The 16,673-nt window shown below is 44.5% G+C and overlaps 1 protein-coding gene across 1 annotated transcript in view; it reads right to left on the bottom strand.

Moving 5' to 3' along the window:
• Positions 1 to 16,673, bottom strand: part of LOC109030558 (leucine-rich repeat, immunoglobulin-like domain-containing kekkon 3 protein) — a 176,657-nt gene that overhangs the window by 41,517 nt on the left and 118,467 nt on the right. The gene's annotated exons all lie outside the window — the stretch shown is intronic.

Raw genomic sequence — 16,673 nt, 5'->3', positions numbered from 1 at the left:
TTTTCCTACGAAATACGCTTGTTGCCATCTCCCACCTGGCAACGCAGGAGAACACAAAACTCTCCACATAGTGCTGCCAGGGAAGGGACCCTGATGCTAGCGGAAACACACAAAACCCGCGGATAGCATCAGTAAGATGTGCCTCCGTCAACCGACGTAGAGATGAGCAGTAGATGTGCCTCCGTCAACCGACGTAGAGATGAGCAGTAGATGTACCTCCATCAACCGATGTTGAGACGAGCAGATTATTCGGGGTGCCCCTCGGCCTCGAGCATTTGCGAAGCGAAAAAACGAGAAGACCGGAATGGAGGGGGGACAACGGACACCTACCGGACAACAGCCGCAATGCCGCTCAATCTCGCTGACAGGGCAACGAGTCGCAACGATTGTGAAAATTGTAAAGATAGAATAGATTTAATAGTAGATAGAATATATATAGCCGCAGCCATCGATATAGCGTAATCGATAGAGAAGTTAGATTAGTTAAGTTTCCATATAGTAGTTTATATAAAATACCAATGATAGAAACGACATTAGACAACCGTATCGTGAGATATATTACTAAACTTTGCAGTTAACTATCGCTGCCATCAGCTACTTTCTCTCACTCACGCCGCCCAAAAAACCCAGCAAAGAATTATACATACAAAATTGAGGGATTGTTGATTGTTGATTGATTGATTTAATCATTGGATTGTTAGTAAAACAAAAAAAAAAAAAAACTCACGTAACCCTCCAGACTCAATCATACATAATACCTTTCACAGACAAACACTCAGCTGCTCGGGACACCCGATACGAAGCAAGAAGCTCCTCACTCTCCGGCCCCGCGCCGAGAGCCAGCGGCCTTCCCGCCAGCTGATCGACTCGTATAACGCCGGCGACAACCGCCGAGCGTTCCCCAGCGTCATATTTCACTTTCCTTCTATCCCTGTACAGTTAAATCTTTGTAATTAGACCCATTGTTTAGATTTAAGAATGACAGTAGCAGGTTAATGCTCCCAAAAGGACGGGCATAATGACTGATAACAATTTTTTTTTTTCCCCAAATCACACTTCCCCAGTCTGTACAAAAAATCATACCCCAGTGTTGACTAGTTGCTTCCAAAACGCTCGACCTCCCAGTGACCCACTGCGGATAATGAGGTCATTATCCTGTGTCGTTGTAGGGGGAGTATAACGGAATATTGGAGTTACGGCGGTTTTGGAAGCAGCGAGCCAATATCGCGCCGCGAGATCGTGGATCCGCGAGTTTTTCATGACACAGCTTGTCACATCCGTCAGTGACATCGCTCGGTGACATCACCAGACACAGCCTTGTCAGATAGCCCGAGGAATCCCCCAATTGCGTATACCCCAGTCTCGGGCGCCGGGCGACCAAGGTCCACGGGATGGCAACCTAACCAGTTGCTTTCCGGGGATTTCGGAGTCCTGACGGATATGACATGCTTGGTCAGGGGATTTTGGCGAGCTAACCGTGGGAAACGACGCCCAAGTTAGCAGGCCTAGAGGCCCACGAGGAGCTCTCTGAAATCCCCTGAAGTCAGTCGTCTCGCCATCCGTGCCTACGCCTCCTCGCGGATCCCCGACACGCGTCTCACCCCGTAGTCGAGTCCACGAGTATCCCTCGGTCGAAAGTCGTGGTCCTACGGTCCGTCCCCGACCCTTCTTTCGCCCCAGCGGCCTTTCACCCCCTTCCCGAGTCGTTGACTCCTCAAGTTGCCCCGTCCCGCGTCTCACCCCGGTGATTAAGCTTTTGAGTATCCCCCCCCCCCTCGCCGAAAGTCCCGTCCAGCGGCAGTATCCCCGACGGCTCTTCCTGCTTGGAGACCCCTCCCCCCCTTTGTAGTAGTTGTATCTGTGTGATAGTTGTTTGAGGTCTGTGTGACCTAGTTGTAGTTTTATACCATCGTTATATACCATCATTATACCATCGTTATATACCATCATTATCGTTGTTACCATACGAGTACCCAATACACGAGCGGCCACCCCTAGACTGTGAGTCTTATTCTTTCCTTAGGATACCACTCTCGAGGTAGGTGACCATCTATTTAGAGTGATAGGGCTCTTACACCCTCCCTAGACCATTTCCCCTTTCTCTAGGACTACCCTATCTGGTGGATACGCCCCCTTATCTGCGACCATCCCCAACGTGTTCAGCTGCTTGGCTTGAGAGCTGAGCACGTTAAAACAGACTCCAGCTCAAACCAGTCTCTACAAGAACAGACTCCAGCGTTGGCCCGTTGCTTCCAAAACTCTCGACCTCCCAGTGACCCACTGCGGATAATGAGGTCATTATCCTGTGTCGTTGTAGGGGGAGTATAACGGAATATTGGAGTTACGGCGGTTTTGGAAGCAGCGGGCTAATATTGCGCCGCGAGATCGGTGGATCCGCGAGGTTTTCATGACACAGCTTGTCGCGTCCGGTAGTGACATCGCCCGGTGACATCACTAGACAGGCCGCTGCCATATAGTCCGAGAAACCTTACTATTTCATACACCTCTACCTCGGGCGCCGGGCGACCGGGAGTCCACGGGGTGGCAACCTAACCAGTTGCTTTCCGCGGATTTCGGAGTCCTGACGGATATGACATGCTTGGTCAGGGGATTTTGGCGAGCTAACCGTGGGAAACGACGCCCAAGTTAGCAGGCCTAGGGGGCCCACGAGGAGCTCTCTGAAATCCCCTGAAGTCAGTCGTCTCGCCACCTATGTGCCTGCGCCTCCTCGCGGATCCCCGACGCGCGTCTCACCCCGTAGTCAAGTCCTCGAGTATCCCTCGGCCGAAAGTTGTGGTCCTACGGTCCGTCCCCGACCCTCCTTTCGCCCCAGCGGCCTTTCCCCCCCTTTTTTGAGTCTTTGACTCCTCAAGTTGCCCCGTCCCGCGTCTCACCCCGGTGATTGAGCTTTGAGTATCCCTCCCCTCGCCGAAAGTCCCGTCCAGCATCCCCGACGGCTCTTCCTGCTTGGAGACCCCCTCCCCCCTTTTTGTAGTAGTTGTATCTGTGTGATAGTTGTTAGAGGTCTGTGTGACCTAGTTGTAGTTGTACCGTTACCCAATACATCGAGTGGCCATCTCCTACTTACGTGTTCCATCTTTTCCTTAGGATTCTAGGATACGTTCTTGAGGTAGGTGACCATCTATATAGAGTGAAAGGGCTCTTACATCCCCCTAGATCTACCTTCCCTATTCTAGGACTACCCTTTCTGGTGGATATACGCCCCCTTATCTGCGACCATCCCCAACGTGTTCAGCTACTTGGCCTTGAGAGCTGAGCACGTTATAAGTGGTGGAGGCGCCGGGTACAGGAGGCGAGACGACTGACTTCAGGGGATTTCAGAGAGCTCCTCGTGGGCCCCCTAGGCCTGCTAACTTGGGCGTCGTTTCCCACGGTTAGCTCGCCAAAATCCCCTGACCAAGCATGTCATATCCGTCAGGACTCCGAAATCCGCGGAAAGCAACTGGTTAGGTTGCCGCCCCGTGGACTCCCGGTCGCCCGGCGCCCGAGGTAGAGGTGTATGAAATAGTAAGGTTTCTCGGACTATATGGCAGCGGCCTGTCTAGTGATGTCACCGGGCGATGTCACTACCGGACGCGACAAGCTGTGTCATGAAAAACTCGCGGATCCACGATCTCGCGGCGCGATATTGGCTCGCTGCTTCCAAAACCGCCGTAACTCCAATATTCCGTTATAATCTAGGTACGTCAAAATATCTCCAACTTCAGCAATAAGTAACAAGTGGGTGCATACCTCCCCCCCCCCTCCCTGTAAAAGACCAAGCAAAACTAATCGCCGAGGGACTGGTGCCAAGTTAGAATAAGAATTCAACAATTTCCATGAAAGAAAAACATTCTTTAATTTTTTTTACATTTTTTTTCTCTCCAAATTAACCAGCAACTTCAGTTAAACTCTCCCCTGCAACAATCGATGACTTATATTTAGACCTTTCATACCGGAACGCGTTCAACAAAACATTTTAATAGGAGTGCAATTCGTAGTTTGAAACCATAGAGTTAATCTCTATGAAACCAATTATGTGCATGGGGAGACTAGCGGCACACTCGTTGTTTCAAAACTGAGCTAACATAGTGCAATTGATCAGCATTTTGCTGTTTGGAACTATAAAATTCTGACTTGGTCTGGAGGCGGCGTGTGTGCCGTTGGTTTTCCTATGCACTATGCACAAAAGTGTTTCTCCAGATGAGCCAGAGTTGCTGAACCCAGATTGCGGAATGCAGTCCAGTGGATCTTCGTCGGAAAAATTCAACATTTTCTCACAAACTTGTTCACCAGCAACACACTTTGCCGTCTCTGCGACACTGAGACGCGCCCTGGCAAAGGGACGCGAAACCCGAGCATCTATATGCGAATCAGAGCTCTTTTGACTACTTGGGCGCGCCTTTGTGTCGCAGAGACGACAATGAGTCGCACCGCATAACTGCGCAATGGCGAAGAAACATATGATCCGGGAGCATAGTCGGAGTGCCATGGCACCTTAGTGAAAAGACCACCTTTAAGTATACAGAGCATATCTTGGAAGATCGAGCGGGCACATTTTTTTTCTCTGCCTAGCGGGGCCGCGAGTATTGAGATGTGAGCCTTGAACCTCATAAGACCATGTGCAAAATACGACTCATGTCGCGGTACGCGCGGCCCCGCGTGGTAGAATTGGGACCGTTGATCCTTCACAAAAAACGCGCAGTAATTTTTTTTCAACCAATATTAAAATACGAAAGCTTAATTTTCGCGCGGAGAGGGACGCGCGAGAATGGCGGAAGACCAGGACCGAGCACCAAGTAGATAAAGTTATTGAGTAAATTATCAACAAATTACTGCAATTTCCTCTTTCCTTCTATTTTCTCAAAAACAAAATTAGTAAGTGCGACACGGCCTCGGAAGCGCCGCGAGACTCGCGCGCCCTCACTTGCCCAGCCCCGAAATTTTTTGAGCGCAAGCGCATTTTACATGCTTGTTCCAATCTTGGTCGTGCCCACGGAAATTGTTTTCGAAAGTTTCTCGTACCTATAGCTCATCTTAAGATGTTTGGATCCTTGACGAGGTTTGTTTGCCCTTCAGATTTTGTTCATTTGTCGTGTCATAAAAACGGCTCCTCACTGATAATATCAAGCGATTTGTTCATATAGCTCCCGCCTTCTGAAAGTATTTGATCGTCATACCTTAGCCGTTCATCAAAAACCATTAGTAGAGGCCTCAATCTTACCCCTCCGCGACTAAAATGCCAACCAACTTTCTCCCACTGCCTTGCGCTTACTTTGCTTATAATCTCAAGTTTTAAGCCCTCTCAGGGAACTTTCTTTCCTTCCACGCTAATTTCTTCAAGAATCTCTTTGTTTTCAAGGCTCTGACAGAATCAAACAACGGTCCCAAACTCTTTTCACAGTTCTGCAGAGCTACGGAAAAGTCGGTTTTTGCTTCGGAACAAATATTCTAACTCTTGTCCCGACGCGATTACTTTTATTTTTATGGATTGGTGTCTATGCGGAAGTTTATGAAGCGATCTGCGTTCGTCTCCCACCGTACTTTTTCACGTTTTACGAAAACACGGGCTACCACGTACGTCGAACAACTTTTTGTACTTTTTTCAAAGAATTTAAGCTCAAAAATGAGTTCGGTCAGAAAAATATATTGTCGCTAGGAAATCCCCTCAAGCAGAAAAACAATGAACGTCCTCAACAGATGCACTAAAAAGTCTACCTGAACCGACGCTAGTAAGCCTGGGTAATCGAAAAACGTATCCACAGGTCAACTATTGAAATGAATAAAATTGTTTTACTCACTCACTTGCACATAGATTTAATACTGAGTTTTTAGTATAGAGAAACCCCTACTAAGCAACGGCCAAGGCCACGCAAAACTTAACTGTAAATCGTAAATATTTTCTCATTCTCTCCTCAAGGCACATCGTTATACTTATTGTATTATTTTTCAAAAAAGACTCCTTAAATATTTGGCGGGAAATTTGAAATTTTCAAATTTTCCGATGTAACCGTTTGCACCGTTGTCGTGGCCCCGACTTGCATATTATGCACCATGCAATTTGTCAACCGTATACGTCACTCGGGTGCTGCCACACTTAGCAGCCAACGCGGCTACATGTACATGCCACCATATGGTGCTTCAACGTAGAGCACAGTCAAAGTGATTTTTAGTCAAAAAACAAACGAACATAGAGAGAAGTAATGTCGAAGAATTGAAAATAAAACACTGCGACCTTACGAAGCGATATCAAGCACAGAAAAAGCAGTTTCTCACCAAGTCGTCCAACGCAAAATATTGTGAGATGGCCGATAGCACACTTTGATAAAACGATTTTTCACTTCACAAGGTTGAAGGACATTTCGACAACGATTTTTTGTCCGTACACCTGTTTCTTCTAGTAGTTCATGTCCACGAGCTTTTTCGGCAGGGGAGTTCGTGCCGTAGCACCTTAATTTATTTTGCGAGGAAAGCTTCGTACTCTCAAAGGACGCCTGTCATTCATAAAATGTTGGAGCACCTTCGATTTCGTTTGATACCGTGCAACACCTCTGTTGTGAAATAGTTGCTTCAGGCGCCGTGGCACGCTGCGGCGCGGCTGGCCAACTCCAAACGCGCATTGACGCCTACAAACCTAAGGGGATACTTCAAGCATTGCGCAATGCGTGAAGTATCCCCTTAGGTTTGTAGGTGTTAGTGCGCGTCTCGCGCCGCTCCGCTCTGTGTTCGGCTGTAGTATTTAAAATCGCGGAGTCGACGTTTTTAAGCTCATGATTTTAAATTTTTGCACTCTGAATGGATTTTCCTAATTTAAATTGATGAAAAAAAAATATGTATCAAAGGAAAATATGAAATGTGTTTAGTAAATATTAAGGTGTTTCCGTGTCAAATAAAATGATTCCCAAAGCACTTTAATTTTTTCTTTTATATTTACTGTGCTGCAGCGTGGTGTACGCGCGACCGAACGCTCAAAATTAGACGTATTTGATTCTAAAAGATCGATGTACAAACGGGTTAAAACTAATGATTGCGTGCTTTCTGGGTTTTCCCCTTTTTTATTCATTTTTGTATAGTTTCTTTCAACCTAAATCTTATTTTACGCGTGGACAAAACAGGCCGGTGTGCGGACAAAAATTCGTCGACGGAATGTCCTGAAACTCTTCACAAACGGTGTTGCTGGCTTGTTAGCAATGCCGCCTTCAGTCTGATAAAGTCATTGATTGGTCGATTTCTAATAGATTGATCGATTGATTACATGGCAATTAAGGATCAATGTTTCATTCCCTTCCTCATATCTGTGTCCTCAGAGAAGAATCAAATTTCCCCCGGTTCAATCTAGAAACTACTTGAATTCCGCAAATCAAGAGTCAATGAGTCCAGTCATTTCATTCACTCAAAACTAATCTGGTGGCAATGGGTTCAAGGGGAGCTGTGCATTTCATGTCGCTTATGGGAATCACTACATTGATTCGTTCCTCCGAAGAAATTTGAGAAAAGAAAATTGTAACATATAGTACTACTAAAGCAGACAGTTATTCAATGAAGTACTTGTGGCAAACTTTAATAACTCCAATTTGTGCAGCTTTCAATTAACAGATTCCTCATTTTTGCAAAACGATTCACTAGAAATGATTGGTATAGTAGTTTCCATGCCATCAGTTGCCCGCAATTATAAAAGTGGACCAGGTTTTAGGACGGCAACATGGGTCGCCAGCACAGATGAGATTCAAACTCATGGACATAATGAACTGTGCGAAGGGACGAGAGAGATGGTCTGTCGCCAGACGGGACGCGACCGAGGGGGAGGGAGGAGGGGTCTGTTTTTGAAACGTTAGTTGAGTGGATATCCGAAATCAATTCCTCTAAATATTGCTCTGATTGTTTCGGCCGGACCGATTCGTTGTGCGGTGAATGGGTCTCGGTGTGTGGAGAGAGCGGAAGCAATTTCGAAATTGAGCTCGGAGTTGTGGTGGGCAGTTTTTGCATCGAGTGGGTCGCGCTTTGTTTGTTCCGGGACCGCGGAGGCCTCAAATCCTCAGCCTCGGTGAATACGCTTTTGATAACAGTGACGCGCGAGTTATTTTGACTGTTACGTCCATCTCCGAAATAGACGGCACTGAAAATCGTAAAACCGAACGTTCTCGTTAGGTATAGTTAGAGTACTTGTTTAGCGAGAGTATAGACAGATGTGAAACTCCGAAAATCCATCAGGCCTTCACCGATGTCTCCGCGAATAAAGTTAGAACCCAGAAATGCAGCCAACCTATGAATTTCAATTATCCAGAGCGATTTATTAATACAATTGTTACAAACCATCGTTTATAAAGCACGTATTTGACTTAGTTTTTGCATAAATGTACTCATTTTTGTGGAAGGACGCTCATACATGTACTTTCTTAGCCATCTTCGTTAGAATTGGAATCTGCAGACTGGCAGTGAAATTTTGTGCGTTAGAAGTTGGTTAGAAGGGTGGCTGCACTTTTGGGCCCTAAGCCCTCCATGAAGCGATCTGTCCATACTCTCGCTGTATAGGCACTCTAGGTATAGTCACAAGTTCCAAGTACAAATAAGAACTGAGAAAAATGAGAAAAAAATGTAAAAAATATACTTAAGAAAACCATATTGCTGATAAACACCTCCCACCCTGCTCTTCCCCCCATTTGGGGGGAGGGGTATGCGTCAACCAAGGTCATCGATCCCTTCCCGGAAGCCCGCGGTGTCGGTTTTGATCTAATAAAAGCGTCCCTGCCCCGGGCGAACCCGGGGAGTTGCCAGGGTCCTCACCAGACGCACTAACGGGTGCCGACTTGTTGCTATGATTTTAGACTCGGTTAGTTTGTCCCTTATCTTGGTGGCATCTTCCATACTGCTGACCATTAACTGGTGCTTCAATCGGTTGAAATATATGAAAATTATGACTAACTCTTTCTCTTTCCAGATCTCTCATATCGATGGTCATGTTATGAATACTCTCCTGCATCTCATTTCTTCCGATGTCGAACTTCTCCTGCATCTCTTTTCCTCCGATGTCGAACTTCTCCTGCATCTCTCATTTTCTTTCGATGTCGAACTTCTCCTGCATCTTTTTTCTTTCGATGTCGAACATCTCCTGCATATCTTGTTTTGAACCTTCGCAAGAGCTCAGCGTCCATTATAGCACCTGGATGCAACAACTCCAGTTCTCCAGGTGTCCATGTTGCATACGCACGGAAGAGAAGGCGTTTTGAATCTCCAGGCACTCACCTTTCATCACCTCCTCACCCGCGGCACTGCGGCAGCGAATTGTATGATATGCGCTTTTGAGGTAAGTCTCGACACTCTCCATTTGTTCTGTTTATTATGATGTACGATAGCTTCAACTGTTTTTGGGGGGTACAAAGAACTACTTATCATGAACCGTAAACGGGGTTTCTGGGACTTAGAGAGCTGAAGACACAAGTGTTTGACTTGCGAGACTCCGAGTAAGTTTTATTTCTGAAAACAAATTCATCGAAGGGACCGCTTATTCTGCATTGCTTCATCCGTCGGAATTTCAAAACAGATTTTAGCCAATTAATCTAGCCGTCATTTCATAATTGTGCTAAAATCGCATCACACAACACTGTTCGGCCATGTATTTCTCACCTTCGTGGGATGCGCTTTTTATTTGGAATGTTGTGCCTTTGGATACTGTCCGTCTCACGACTCCAATAAATTTTACACATGAAAGAGCACAAATGATCCCCAGAGTTCATTTCTATCGGAAACTAGCCTAGGCGCAGTATCTAAAATGTCGATGTTTTTTTAGAAATTTGACTCGAATTTTTCATTAATGCTACCTATCAAATTATTTGCACGCGGAAAGTAATTACCGTGTCCATCGAAACTGCCAGGTGCCACCTAACTATTTTAAAAAATGGAAAAAAGCGTACCGATGGGACCAGAACATCTACACATCGGTATCACCAGAATATTTTCACGGTGTGAATGCAATTTTTGTGATGTGTGTTGTCTAACAACTATAGTAGCTCACCGTTTTCACCGGTATAACTTTTTGACTCCAAGAAGCTACACTACGCTGCCGTGCTAAGGAAGAACGCCGTACGAACCTTCAGGCGTTGCCAAATTTCCTCCGGCAAATCACTAATTTTTGGGAAAATTTGTAAGTATTATTCCTCCAATTTTTCAGATAATTTTGTTCACAATTTCACCTAAAGTTCTTGAAAATTTCAAGGGAAAATACACATATCTTTACTCAAAAATAAACATTCTATCGAAGGAAATTCGGCAACTCTCGAATGTTCTTACGGCGTTTTTCCCTAGCACGGCAGTACGGTGGGTATTTGAATCATAGTGAGAACGATAACACAACTCGGAAAAATGAAAGTAATCAAGACACACACAAAACTGCACAGTAGATGAAGAAATTTGTTCAAGAAAAATATTTTTGGTGCCAAAAGACAAGCACTTATGAACATTTTAAAGGTCCAAGTTGGAACAGATGCGCTAACTTCAATAACCTTTATAAAAATTGACCGTCTTACTGAAAGTTGCGCCTTTTCGAACTACCGAATTGGTGCGCTTCGATCTCACTGATTCATTTGTCTGTGATAGTTATGCTTAAACTTCGCAATGCGACAACACTGACTTTCAGCTCTGTTTTTCGAGAGGAAAACGTGGATCGTTGTAACGAAGAAGGAGAGAGTGGGGGCGCGGGGAGGTGGGCCATCGGAGGGCAGGTGAGTTGTTGGAGGGATCTTGCGGGTCTCTGCGCAGCGCCGTCGAGGGACCGGTATTAGACTCAAGTTTATCTTGCCAAACGGTAGGTACATTAAACTCGATCCAGCGTGATCTCCAGAGGGAGCCTTCACCGCCGAATCTAAGAACTTCCATCCTGGCGTACGTAACTCCGTTCGAAAATTCGCACACAAACTAATTGAGCCTTAATCGAACGGCTCAACCCCCGCACGAGTCTGTTGCCAAGAAGACGCAACCGCCGCGCTGCGCCCCTCTCCCATGTATTTCAGCGACTCGCTCGCGTTGCCACGGCCCAGGTTTAATATTACGCGCAGTGGAAACGTGCCGGGCCCATAACCTGTTAGGGTTTTCAACCTTCAAGGATTTTCATTCATGAAAATGAGAACACAGAAAACTCGATTGCATGCTGGTGGAACGCCCTAGCTTCTGCGGAAGGGCTGCTAAAAACTAAAAACTAAGCTCGTAGAAGCGTGGTGCTACCGCGGGGGTAAGCGTGGGTAAGCTTGAAGCGTGGTGGCTACCGACCTCCACCTGATGACTGAATAACCTCTACTACCTCTGACAGGACGAATGGGCGAATAATAATACGTGAGAATAGAATGGAAGACGAACCAATTGTGTTGAGCCGTTTATTCCAGAGCCGAATAGTAACCCTGCCACGATCGCACTATCAACACTATAACTATCTTAACACTATAACTATATTATCAAACCAAGGGGCGAAACGGTCACTAACGGCAGAGCGAGACGGTCAGAACACTCCTTGCGATACGAGAGGGAGGGGGGCGGAAGGTCGAAGCTTCGGGGCGACTTGGCCGCGAACACTCTGAGGCGAAACTCCTGGCGAAACCTTCGAAGATCAGCGCGAACTAGAAACTTGTCAAGGAAACCAGAGGGTAAACACATTTCAAGGGGGGGGGGGGGAACTCCACCAATCAGGGTATGGGGTTGTGGAGGTCCTGATTCCTCGGAATTAAACTTTGAGAAGAACAGAAACAAATGGGAGGGGGCGGTCCACCAGGTCGTATTTTTTTTTGAGGGGGGGGAGGGAAGGGGAGCTACGACCAGCTCCGTGTAATTGTTGGGGGATGGTCAGCTGTGCAATGGTCCAGTCTTCATCGTTTTATCTAACTCGCAGAACTACGGAATAGACGCGCATGCTGCTAGATGGCCCTGCTGCAAAAGCGACTTGTTCCTCTGCTTGCCGTTCCTCAGTGTTTTCTTCCCTGAGTAGACTAGCCATCAGTTCACTCAGTGCCGTTTTATCGGTGAGGCGCCAGGCAGTTACAAAACCATTGTAATTTTCGGGTAGGCCGGAAAGGATCTTGTTCGTAAGTAGGTCTTCAGCAAGCGTGTTGTCTAGCGCTTTCATTCTGGCGAAAAGCGACGAGATTTCGTTCAGGAAGGTGGAAACTTTCTGACCTTCAGGGAACATGTAGTTGAAAAACTCCTGCATAAGTTGAGCTTAACTTTCTTTGCCATTGTTTTCGCCAATTTTTTTAGTCTGGACTCCAAAGAGACTTCTTTCCAGTGGCGTTGTGTTGTGTCGGGGAATTTTTGTTTTGATGACCACCCCTAGAAATTCCACACCGGGTCAATTTGACTCGACTTATTACTTCGCGTAAAAAAAAGTCCTGGACATCTACAGAGTTAATGAAGACACCTCAAAAATAAAAAATCGCGATTCTAATGAGAACGATTTTCTCAGTGTAGAGTTAATGGATGTCGGCGGGGGAGACGATATACTCAGAGCCTACTCGCGCTGTGACCGGTGTATGTGAGCACTGAGCAGGACTTGCAGGGCGATAAGTTACGTTTTGGGACCCTCGGCCTTTGATTGTCCCACACTGGACTGCAGCGAGACTTCACAGTTAGCGGGACCACACCGCGCCGCATTGGAAAGTCATTCAAAGGCCCCAGGAGCTCAATATCACTCTAGTACTTCACCCTTTCCCCCATCGCCACATCTGTAACGGTCTACCTGTTGTCACGTTGAACTGTTTTTACAGTCGACTCTCGGTGAGTCGAACCTCGATAGTTCGGAAACCTCGTTAATACGAACGAAAATTGCCAGCCCCTCGAAAAAACCTCCACACTTGGAAAAAAATCAATGTATTTGGCTCCTTCAGTAATTCAAATTTTTCAGACTGTCCCTCCTACACTGAAAAAAAGTAGCTTGGATCAAGCAAGATAATTCTTGAATTTGCCGCCAAGAATTTTCTTTATATCTTGCTTTAAGCTGACTTTTTTTTGATTCAAGAAAAATAATGCTTTGGTTAAGCGAAGAAGTAGCTTATAACAACCAGCAAAATTCTTGATTTAAGAAGAAATACTTCTTGGCGGCAAATTTAAGGTTCTTTTTTTTCCAGTGTAATTCGAAACCCCGATTTTGTCGAAAACCCATGATGCGAATTCATTACCTGGTTCGGTCAGCTTCGAATCATCGAGAGTCGACTGTGTCAATAGCTGATGAACCCACGGCACCAGAATTCAAGTTTCTGATATTTCTTTTGGGTGCTTATCGATAAACTCTGGTTAAAAAAATTTGAAGCTCAATCAGTCTACTGACTGACTTAATGTTAAAACAGTCTTTTATAGGAAATAAATTGAAATCGTTCTGTTAAAATTTCCTATGCCGTTACGTAAATTTGTTTAATAAGCTAGTATTAAATAACTCAAGAAGTACAATTTGAGTGGATGTTGCTAATCATGTTGCATTTTGATTTTCTATTTTATAAAAACTGAGAACAACCAAAGTAAATTGAAACAACAAACAAAACAAAAACAACAAAACATCACACTCGAAACTTTTCCAGAGGACCAAAATCATAAAAATGCACTTTAAAATGACGGAAAACTATTAAAACGAAAAACTGAAGAAAAGGAAGGGGGGTGGAACTCCCTGGACGCGACGGAAAGTAACTTCAGGTCGTGACCGTTGCCGGAAAACTCTGGACTTAAGGCGCGAGTGGCAAAGCGTGACGGAAGCGGGCTTGGCAACCCTACGTTCCACGTTGAGCATTCATCGGAACCCAGAGTGCCTTCAATTTGTAGGGTAGACTAAATGAGCTAGCCCGAAGCTCGAATAGTTGCTACAAGATCCCGACCAACTTCAAGGGGTTTCTACCGTCTGAACATGGCCCTGTGAGAGAGCCGCTGAGATATTTTACATTTGAACTTATTGCAAACTTTTAACCATGTTCGTTTTTTTGCTCCAGTCGCGGTCATTTGAGAGACCTGAACCAGCGATAGTTGTATATGTGTCACCATTTTGCATCATATTTTTGTTGAGGAGCGTATTTCTTTTTAAAGTGCGAGTTATTCTTTGCAAACTTTGTTGAATAACTAGGTGTTATGCGTGATGAAACACATTCCAATAATTTGGTGGTACTTAGATTTTATGAATCTGATAAATATACTGCTTTCTGGGTGGTAGTAAAATACGCCATTAGAATGAAGTAAACACAAAGTGTAGCTTCATATTTGTCACGTCCCATGCCATCATGAGTGAGGTTTGTAATTATGTCTGTTAATAATATACACAATTTGTCCGGTTTAAAACTCTCTCGTCGTATTTTATTCGTTTTTGTTTTTTAGTAACTTTTTCATAGGAACGAAGAGTTGTTTATTTTTAATTTTATTTTATTTTTTTTTCCATTTAGTGAGGTGCTACTTTCTGATTATACTTATTTGCTAGCTCGCGGGGCTATAATTTTACACAATGGATCTTCAGTTTTAGACGTTTGCCCTTCAGTGACTGCTAGGGGTTCCGTAAGTCCAATGTTCAGCTAAATTTGCACCAGTTACCTGTTTATTGGGCCTCAAAAACGCTCGACCAGTTAATAAAGCAATATGGAGCACTGGAAAAAAAAAACACATTGGATCTAGAGTCCAGACTCTTGAAAACATTACCAAGAAAAAATACTCCTGATTCAATCAGATTTTTCCTTAAATCAAAAGAAAATCCGCTCAAATTAAGAGGCTTCGTTCTTGATCTAAGCAAGAATCCAATTGAATCAAGAGTATTTTTTCTCGTCGATGGTTTTAAGAGTCTGAACTCTAGATCCAATGTGTTTTTTTTTCCCAGGGAGCCGTAGGATTGAATTCGTGCAATCAATCCAATCTGCGAATGATATTAGTTTTGTAACTTTTGAGCGTGTGATAATGTCCGCAGTTTTGGGGAAAATACAAATTTTGGTATATGCTGCGACGTGGCATCCAGCCAAATAAAGAGTGGTCATAACAAATGAGAGCCGCGCCCGTTAGTATTTCTCTCTCTCTCTTTCTCTCTCCACCACGTCCCTCCTTCCGCGGTGGGAGGTTGGCAGAGAGAGGTTTCGCAAATAATAAACCGAAAATAAATACACGTTACGACTAAAATTAACACGCGCTTTTCAGAGCGCCACGAATTTAAGCCTCCCCAAACTCCGCGTCGTGCTACGTGCTTTTATGCCCGAACGAGGGTCCTTTTTCCTGCCCGTTTCGCTCCTAGTCGAGCGCCCACCTGCGCTGCGCTCCGTTTGTTTTTTCCACGTTGTTTTGAACTAATACGTGGAGCTCAAATGGACCGAGTTTATCAAAAAGGAACCAACCAGTTTCAACTTTATGCGAGTTGGTTCCTTTCTGCTAAACTCGGTCCAAATGTGAAGGAAGCATATATGGAAAAAGAAAAGAAAAGAGAAAAAAAAAAAAAAAAAAAAAAAAAAAAAAAAAAAAAAAAAAAAAAAACCCACATTGAATCTAGAGTCCAGACTCATAAAAACACCGAGAAGAAAAAATACTCTTGATTCAATCAGATTTAAGCTTAAATTTAGAACCAAGCCTCTTAATTTGAGCGGATTTCCTTTTGATTTAAGCTTAAATCTGATTGAATCAAGAGTCTTTTTTCTTGTCAATGTTTTCATGAGTCTGGACTCTAGATCCAATGTGCGTTTTTTCCAGTGTACTTTCAATCTGACTGGCCGTGTACTTTTTGATGAGGACTAGTGTTTAAATTCCTTCTAGGTTATGGTATAAATTCGAAGCTAACGATATAAGCTACTGTGAAGCAAAAAATGAGAGAATTTTCTCCAAAAGAAGGTTGATTTTTGGTTTCTATATGGTAGCAGGATGAAGGTTTTTCCACTTACATTTTACTCGTGGTCGCTCTTGATATGGCCAACGCGGGTTACTCTTGTTAGAGTGTGTGGTTAATTAGTCTCTATTTTCCTCTAAAACTAATGTTCAGCTCCCATCTCTAATATTTTAAATACTTCAGCAACTCTCTCGTTACCCTGTGTTGATCCCCTGAAGTTGGTTGAGGTCTAACAGCAACTATTCGGGCTCTTAGTAGCTCATCTAGCCTACCCTAAAAATTGAAGGCGCTGAAACGTTCGGGTCTACCTGACAATGAGACCCAAACCACTTAACTAGATGTATCTCCTGACCCGGTCTTTTGGCGCAGGGGATGAAGGAGATGAGGGAAGAACAAAAAAGGGTGAAAAATCAAGAATTCTATATTTTCAAGTTTTAGAAAGATTGTAGAACTGAATAATACATGGAAAATTGGGTGCTCCTTGTGAGCAAGAGTAGGAGGAATTGAAAATAAAGTGTGACAGTCTCAACACAGAAAGGTTTAATCCTCCGCCCAAGATCCGATCAGTAGGAGAAAAAAGGGTAATCGAGTGCCGCCAAAGTCAAGTTAATGTTATTTATTGCTTCTCTGTCAGTTTCCACAATTTCCCTCCTGTTTGGAGTCCTCTTTTGAGGCGTTGGTGAGCTCGAGAACCAACATCTTCCCTTTACTCTTTCGATTGGAACATACCAGTCAGTGACACTGTCCTATCATGTCAAGTAATCTATTTTGTTTGCCAAAGGTTTCATGGACATATATTTTCCACTAAAAGAGAAGGAGTCGAGAATAAAGTTTATGGAAATGTTCTTTTTTCATTTATTTC

This window comes from Bemisia tabaci, chromosome 3 (genome assembly GCF_918797505.1).
Source record: "Bemisia tabaci chromosome 3, PGI_BMITA_v3".
NCBI classification, from domain to species: domain Eukaryota; kingdom Metazoa; phylum Arthropoda; class Insecta; order Hemiptera; family Aleyrodidae; genus Bemisia; species Bemisia tabaci.
This window is presented reverse-complemented; position numbering and strand designations above follow the sequence as displayed.